Here is an 8,431-nt window from a genome sequence, read left to right as displayed (position 1 = left end):
AGAAGAGATAGGGAGAGGGGGAGAGGGGGAGAGAGGGGGAGAGAGGGGGAGAGAGAGGGAGAGGGGGAGAGAGGGGGAGAGGGGGAGAGAGGGGGGGAGAGGGGAGAGGGGGAGAGAGGGAGAGAGGGGAGAGAGGGGGAGAGGGGGAGAGAGGGGGAGAGAGGGAGAGAGGGGGAGAGGGGGAGAGAGGGGGAGAGGGGGGAGAGAGGGGAGAGGGGGGAGAGGGGGAGAGAGGGGACGTCTGATCTGGGATGGTGAAAAACAAACCTAATTCTTGTCAATTACCCATGAAGACTGACCTTCTAACGTACCATAGCTGCTGCACAATAAGAAACATAAAAGTTAGCATCTCTAGTATTTACACAATCAAGAATTTATTAAAATCATATTTATTTTCCTCACAGGTAGTTCATGCCCACAGCACCGCCCTGCACTCCCTGTCGTGTGTGGTCATTTCAGCATCATAAAAACAGCAGCTTCACGATGAATGAAACATATAATTATGATATCAACTGATACAGGAAAGCACATCAGAAATTATTATATATAACTTTATTATAACTAAAGATGATAACTCATCAACGGAAAACAGTCATTCGGGTGTGTAAAAACCAACTATAGCCTTCTAAACTTTAGCTAGGCCTACACTGTATGTACAGTAAAACAAACAGTATTTGTTGGGATGGACACTTCAAGCCATTATCACACACAGTTTAGTATGAACTTTAACTGTAAAGGGAAATTAACGCGGGAACTCAATCTGATGGCAGTTTGTCAACAATACATCTTTAAAAAGCTTTTTGTCCAATAACGATGCAGAAAAGATAATCCATGCTATTATCACTTCTAGATTAGACCACTGCAATGCTCTACTTTCCGGCTACCCGGATAAAGCACTAAATAAACTTCAGTTTGTGCTAAACACGGCTGCTAGAATCTTGACTAGAAACCCAAAATTGTATCATATTACTCCAGTGCTAGCCTCTCTAGACTGGCTTCCTGTTAAGGCTAGGGCTGATTTCAAGGTTTTACTGCTAACCTACAAAGCATTACATGGGCTTGCTCCTACCTACAATTGAAGTCGGAAGTTTACATACACTTAGGTTGGAGTCATTAAAACTCGTTTTCCAACCACTCCACAAATGTCTTGTTAACAAAATATAGTTTTTGGCAAGTCGGTTAGGACATCTACTTTGTGCATGACACAAGTAATTTTTCCAACAATTGTTTACAGACAGATTATTTCACTTATTATTCACTGTATCACAATTCCAGTGGGTCAGAAGTTTACATACACTAAGTTGACTGTGCCTTTAAACAGCTTGGAAAATTCCAGAAAATTATGTCATGGCTTTAGAAGCTTCTGATAGGCTAATTGACATCATTTTAGTCAATTGGAGGTGTACCTGTGGGTGTATTTCAAGGCCTACCTTCAAACTCAGTGCCTCTACTTGACATCATGGGAAAATCAAAAGAAACCAGCCAAGACCTCAGAAAAAAATGGCAGATGTCCACAAGTCTGGTTCATCGTTGGGAGCAATTTCTATAGTCCTATATCGACATAACTTGAAAGGCCGCTCAGCATGGAAAAAGCCATTGCTCCAAAACCGCCATAAAAAAACAGACTATGGTTTGCAACTGCACACGGGAACAAAGATTGTACTTTTTGGAGAATTGAGAAATATTCTCTGGTCTGAGGAAACAAAAAATAGAACTGTTTGGCCATAATGACCATCGTTATGTTTGGAGGAAAAAGGGGGACGCTTGCAGGCTGAAGAACACCATCCCAACCGTGAAGCACAGGGTGGCAGCATCATGTTGTGGGGGTGCTTTGCTGCAGGTGGGCCTGATGCACTTCACAAAATTGATGAAAATTTATGTGGATATATTTAAGCAACATCTCAAGACATCAGTCAGGAAGTTAAAGCTTGGTCGCAAATGGGTCTTCCAAATGGACAATGACCCCAAGCATACTTCCAAAGTTGTGGCAAAATGGCTTAAGGACAACAAAGTCAAGGTATTGGATTGGCCATCACAAAGCCCTGACATCAATCCCATAGAAAATTTGTGGGCAGAACTGAAAAAGCGTGTGCGAGCAAGGAGGCCTACAAACCTGACTCAGTTACACCAGCTCTGTCAGGAGGAATGGGCCAAAATTCATCCAACTTATTGTGGGAAGCTTGTGGAAGGCTACCCGAAACCTTTGACCCAAGTTAAACAATTTGAGGGCAATGCTACCAAATACTAATTGAGTGTATGTAAACTTCTGACCCACTGGGAATGTGATGAAAGAAATAAAAGCTGAAATAAATCATTCTCTCTACTATTATTCTGACATTTCACATTCTTCAAATAAAGTGGTGATCCTAACTGACCTAAAACAGGGAATTTGTACTAGGATTAAATGTCAGGAATTGTGAAAAACTGAGTTTAGAAGTATTTGGCGTATGTAAACTTCCGACATACTGTATCTCTCTGATTTGGTTCTGCCGTACATACCTACACGTACGCTACGGTCACAAGACGCTGGCCTCCTTATTGTCCCTAGAATTTCTAAGCAAACAGCTGGAGGCAGGGCTTTCTCCTACAGAGCTCCATTTTTATGGAATGGTCTGCCTACCCATATGAGAGTCGCAGACTCGGTCTCAACCTTTAAGTCTTTATTGAAGACTCATCTCTTCATTAGGTCCTATGATTGAGTGTAGCCTGGCCCAGGAGTGTGAAGGTGAACGGCAAGACACTGGAGCGACAAACCTAGGCTGTTTCTGCCTAGCCGGCTCCCCTCTCTCCACTGGGATTCTCTGCCTCTGACCCTATTACGGGGGCTGAGTCACTGGCTTACTGGTGCTCTTCCATGCCGTCCCTAAGAGGGGTGCGTCACTTAAGTGGGTTGAGTCACTGATGTGATCTTCCTTTCCGGTTTTGCTCCACCCTCGGGTTTGTGCGTTGGAGGAGGACTTCGTGGGCCAGACTCAGCCTTGTCTCCGGGTAGTAAGTTGGTGGTCTGTTGATAGATATGTTGAAGATATCCCTCTAGTTGTGTGGGGGCTGTGCTTTAGCAAAGTGGGTGGTGCTATATCCTGCCTGGTTGGTCCTGTACGGGGGTATCGTCCGACGGGGCCACAGTGCCCCCTGACACCCCCCTGTCTTGTCTATTAATATTCTGTTCATGTTTTGTGTGGACCCCAGGAAGAGTAGCTACTGCTATTGCAACAGCTAATGGGGATCCTAATGAAATACCAAAACACCATACCCTTCTGTTTTCGACTCTCTCTATTGCACCTGCTGTCTCGATCTCTGAATGCTTGGCTATGAAAAGCCAACTGACATTTACTCCTGAGGTGCTGACCTGTTGCACCCTCTACAACCACTGTGATTATTATTATTTGACCCTGCTGGTCATCTATGAACGTTTGAACATCTTGGCCAAGTTCTGTTATAATCTCCACCCGGCACAGCCAGAAGAGGACTGGCCACCCATCATAGCCTGGTTCCTCTCTAGGTTTCTTCCTAGGTTCCCTGCCGTTCTAGGGAGTTTTTCCTAGCCACTGCGCTTCTACACCTGCATTGCTTGCTGTTTGGGGTTTTAGGCTGGGTTTCTGTACAGCACTTTGTGACATGCTGATGTGAAAAGGGCTTTATAAATACATTTTATTTATTTATTGATTGATTGATTGATTGATTAAAGGCAATGTTCGCTGGAGACCGCATTCATTCATATGTCAGCCGAATGGCAAGTTGCATTTTTTAAAAGCCGCGATGTCTACAACCCGCGATCGTAAGTCTCGGACAGTATTTGAAGTCTTGACTTGGCTGATTGCTATATTTGTTATACCGGAATGCAAAGTATCTTACACGACATACTATAAATTGGGATGACATCTTAATTGAATGTTCCTCTTGTGAAACAGCAGTAAGAGGTTGTGAAACCCCTACCTAGTGAAATCATCTGGAGGGGCTCTAGCTGGCTCTGCTCTCATTTATATGGCAGCTGATCCAGAGATTGGCTTTATACATCTTTCACAACCCGTCTGCTTCCCAAAAGGCACTCTATTCTCTATATAGTACACGACCCCTATGGGCCCTGGTCAAAAGTAGTGCACTAAATAGGAGGGAATAGGGGACCCATTTGGGACTCATGTCCTGAAGGTGAAGCACAGAGCGGTGGATGGATGGATGGATGGATGGATGGATGAATGGGTGGATGGATGGATGGATGGATGGATGGATGGATGGATGGATGGATGGATGGAGGGATGGAGGGAGGGATAGAGGAGGATGGATGGATGGAGGGATGGATGGATGGATGGATGGAGGGAGGGATAGAGGAGGATGGATGGATGGAGGGATGGATGGATGGATGGATGGATGGATGGATGGAGGGATAGAGGAGGATGGATGGAGGGAGGGAGGGAGGGATGGAGGGAGGGAGGGAGGGATAGAGATGGATGGAGGGAGGGATGGAGGGATGGATGGAGGGATGGATGGATGGATGGATGGATGGATGAGGAGGGTTGGTGCCTTGCCCTGTGGGCAGAACGCTGCTTGATCCTGGATTAGAGACATGTCCTCAACTCAGAGAGGAAATGTGTTAACCCTTCCAGCCCTACGGTTATGATACATGATCCTGTAGGGTGACAACTAAAACATATCCTTTACCTGTTAGGATAACAGATGCCCTTGCTGCAGGGATACTGGTTGCTTAATAGGAGAGGAAGGTGCTTTAAACAATGCCTATTTAATAGGAGAGGAAGGTGCTTTAAACAATGCCTATTTAATAGGAGAGGAAGAGGACACGTCGGCTTTAACTGATGCCTATTTGACCTTCTTGCCCATTGTAGGCCTATAGGCTATGGCTTAAATTGTGCAGGATATCTGTTTCATTGTCGTAGGACATCCGGTTTATTTTGCACTTGTCAGACTGAAAAGGACACCACATTACAAGGAAAACAGAAAACCCCCAAAACCAAATATGGAGAAATTCTGTTTAAGGCATATAAATTCATCTGATCATATGTACTTTACTTTCACTCCCGTAATGCATGTAGATTCTTGAACGTCGGGACAATCCTTGTCCTTCAGGAACCTTCATTTTTATAGTTGGGGAAAAAGTGTATTTTGTTGTTTATTTATTTGAGCATAAAAATTACATTTAGGCACATTTTATAAAGGGAAAGATTTGTTTTAGGAATGTTCAAAAATATATATTTGTCATTTCCATGTCGGCTCTACTGTATGCCCAGAAATGACCTTTCCAATTTCTAACTCTCCACAAAAGTGTTTAAAATATTAAAAAAACTGTCAATAATGAAAATTAACTGTAAAAGGATATTATGTAAACTGTGTTGTAAACTGTGGGGTGTTGGGTTGAGCGTGCAGAGATTAACACAGAGACTGGGAGGTTTTAGTCAGCAAACACGACTTTACTAGGCCATAAAATAAACATAACAAAGAAAATCACGTAGGTTTGACTCTGTCCATCTTCTCAGCTTCGGCTCTGTGTCGGTCTCTCCCGGTTCTCTTCTCAGCTTCGGCTCTGTGTCGGTTTCTCCCGGTTCTCTTCTCAGCTTCGGCTCTGTGTCGGTTTCTCCCGGTTCTCTTCTCAGCTTCGGCTCTGTGTCGGTTTCTCCCGGTTCTCTTCTCAGCTTTGGCTCTGTGTCGGTCTCTCCCGGTTCTCTTCTCAGCTTCGGCTCTGTGTCGGTTTCTCCCGGTTCTCTTCTCAGCTTCGGCTCTGTGTCGGTTTCTCCCGGTTCTCTTCTCAGCTTCGGCTCTGTGTCGGTCTCTCCCGGTTCTCTTCTCAGCTTCGGCTCTGTGTCGGTCCCTCCCGGTTCTCTTCTCAGCTTCGGCTCTGTGTCGGTTTCTCCCGGTTCTCTTCTCAGCTTCGGCTCTGTGTCGGTCTCTCCCGGTTCTCTTCTCAGCTTCGGCTCTGTGTTGGTCTCTCCCGGGTCTCTTCTCGCGGTTCTCTCTCCCGGTTCTCTCTGCCGGTTCTCTCTCCCGGTTCTCTTCTCGCGGTGTGCCACCGTGCTCCTTGTATGTGGCCTCCACGGCTAGTTGGCACTTTCCCCTAATTACCTCCACTGCCCCCCGGGGTAGTCTTCCGGGATACCACAACTGTCAGTAATGAATATTAACTGAAAAATGATCTTATATAGTTTCTTGCAATAGCCCTTTCTGACTTTAAAGAATATCTCTCCCAAAACTGTGATTCCAAAAAATTGGTCCTCCAGATTTGGTCAAGTCCGTCAGATTAGTTTAAAATCCCAAAATGAATCAGGAATGATCAGGGGGAGTTACACCGTAAAGACCCCCTCTTCATGTCCTCATTACATGAAACAAGACCTCGTGGTCTGGAAAGTTCTCTACTTTTGATGTAAACAAACAATATTCAAATCACCATGGTAACAACCATAAACTGTCAACACCATTTCCCTGATAGATTTAGATTTTGTTTCCGATATGTTTATTTTAATTAGGGTTTAGAGTCATAGAAAAACGGAGGAGAAACTAGATTGCTATTTTGTAAACCACTTGAATGAAGAAAAATTATATAATGTTAATCTTTGTAAAAACGTAAACTCCGTCAAGTTTTTAATCTGTCAGAGTACTGTAAAATCAACTGTAGAAATTGTATTTCTTGTGAAGGTTTTTGCTACTGTAGAAATGTTACCTTCTTGTGAAGGTTTTTGCTACTGTAGAGATGTTACCTTCTTGTGAAGGTTTTTGCTACTGTAGAGATGTTACCTTCTTGTGAAGGTTTTTGCTACTGTAGAGATGTTACCTTCTTGTGAAGGTTTTTGCTACTGTAGAAATTGTATTTGTGAAGGTTTTTGCTACTGTAGAAATGTTACCTTCTTGTGAAGGTTTTTGCTACTGTAGAAATGTTACCTTCTTGTGAAGGTTTTTGCTACTGTAGAAATGTTACCTTCTTGTGAAGGTTTGTGCTACTGTAGATGAACTTTCCACAGTTGACCCCTGCCCTCCAGAAGGTTGCTGAGGTCTCCTGAGCCTGGGTTGACTGTGATCAAAACTTCAACCTGAACCGAAGCAGATGCAGGGAGAGGGCTGAGTAAACAGTAAAATATAATAGCTCTCAACACACACATCATACAACAGACACACACACACACACATACTCACACAACACATACGCCGGTCAAAGATGGTGTCAATAGGGCACTATGCCACCACTCATTTTACAAATAGTTTTTAATATGTTGATGTATCAATTGTGCAAAAGTTATCTAGCTAGTAGTGCTCAGCCTTCAACACCATAGTACCCTCCAAGCTCATCATCAAGCTCAGGGCCCTGGGTCTGAACCCCTCCCTGTGCAACTGGGTCCTGGACTTCCTGACGGGCCGCCCCCCAGGTGGTGAAGGTAGGAAACAACACCTCCACTTCACTGATCCTCAACACTGGGGCCCCACAAGGGTGCGTTCTCAGCCCCCTCCTGTACTCCCTGTTCACCCATGACTGCGTGGCCACGCATGCCTCCAACTCAATCATCAAGTTTGCAGACGACACAACAGTAGTAGGGTTGATTTGCCAGCAACGACGAGACGGCCTACAGGGAGGTGGTGAGGGCCCCAGAGTAGTGGTGCCAAGAAAATGATCTCTCCCTCAATGTCAACAAAACAAAAGAGCTGATTGTGGACTTCAGGAAACAGCAGCGGTGGAAAGCTTCAAGTTCCTCGGCGTACACATCACTGACAATCTGAAATGGTCCACGCACACAGACAGTGTGGTGAAGAAGGCACAACAGCGCCTCTTCAACCTCAGGAGGCTGAAGGAATTTGGCTTGGCCCCTTAAGACCCTCAAACTTTTACAGGTGCACAATTGAGAGCATCCTGTCGGGCTGTATCACCGCCTGGTACGGCAAATGCACCACCCACAATTTGTCACAACGATTTGCTCTTCTGCACAGAAGTATTTACACAGGAGTTGTGGAGACACCGTACAACGGTTGTGTCGACAAACTCTCTGTTGTATCACAAAACAATCAGTAAATCACAACCACTGTGTCAAAATAGGTTTTGTACATCAGACCCAAGCAGAAAACATTTTATTACCAACTACAGCGCATTCGGAAACTACTCAGACCCATTCCCCTTTTCCACATTTTGTTACGTTACAGCCAGGATTATAAAACGGATTAACTTAAATGTGTTCCTCATCCATCTACACACAATACCCCATAATGACAAAGCGAAAACAGGTTTTTAGGAATTTTTGCTAATTTCTTACAAACAATAAAGAGAAATGCCTTATTTACATAAGTATTCAGACCCTTTTGCTATGTGACACTAAATTGAGCTCAGGTGCATCCTGTTTCCATTGATCATCCTTGAGATGTTTCTACAACTTGATTGGAGTCCACCTGTGGTGAATTCAATTGATTGGACATTCCTATAAGGTCCTATAGTTGACGGTGC

This window comes from Salvelinus alpinus, chromosome 15 (assembly GCF_045679555.1).
Source record: "Salvelinus alpinus chromosome 15, SLU_Salpinus.1, whole genome shotgun sequence".
Lineage (NCBI taxonomy): Eukaryota > Metazoa > Chordata > Actinopteri > Salmoniformes > Salmonidae > Salvelinus > Salvelinus alpinus.
The sequence above is the reverse complement of the archived record's forward strand: the minus strand, read 5'-3'. Positions refer to the sequence as shown.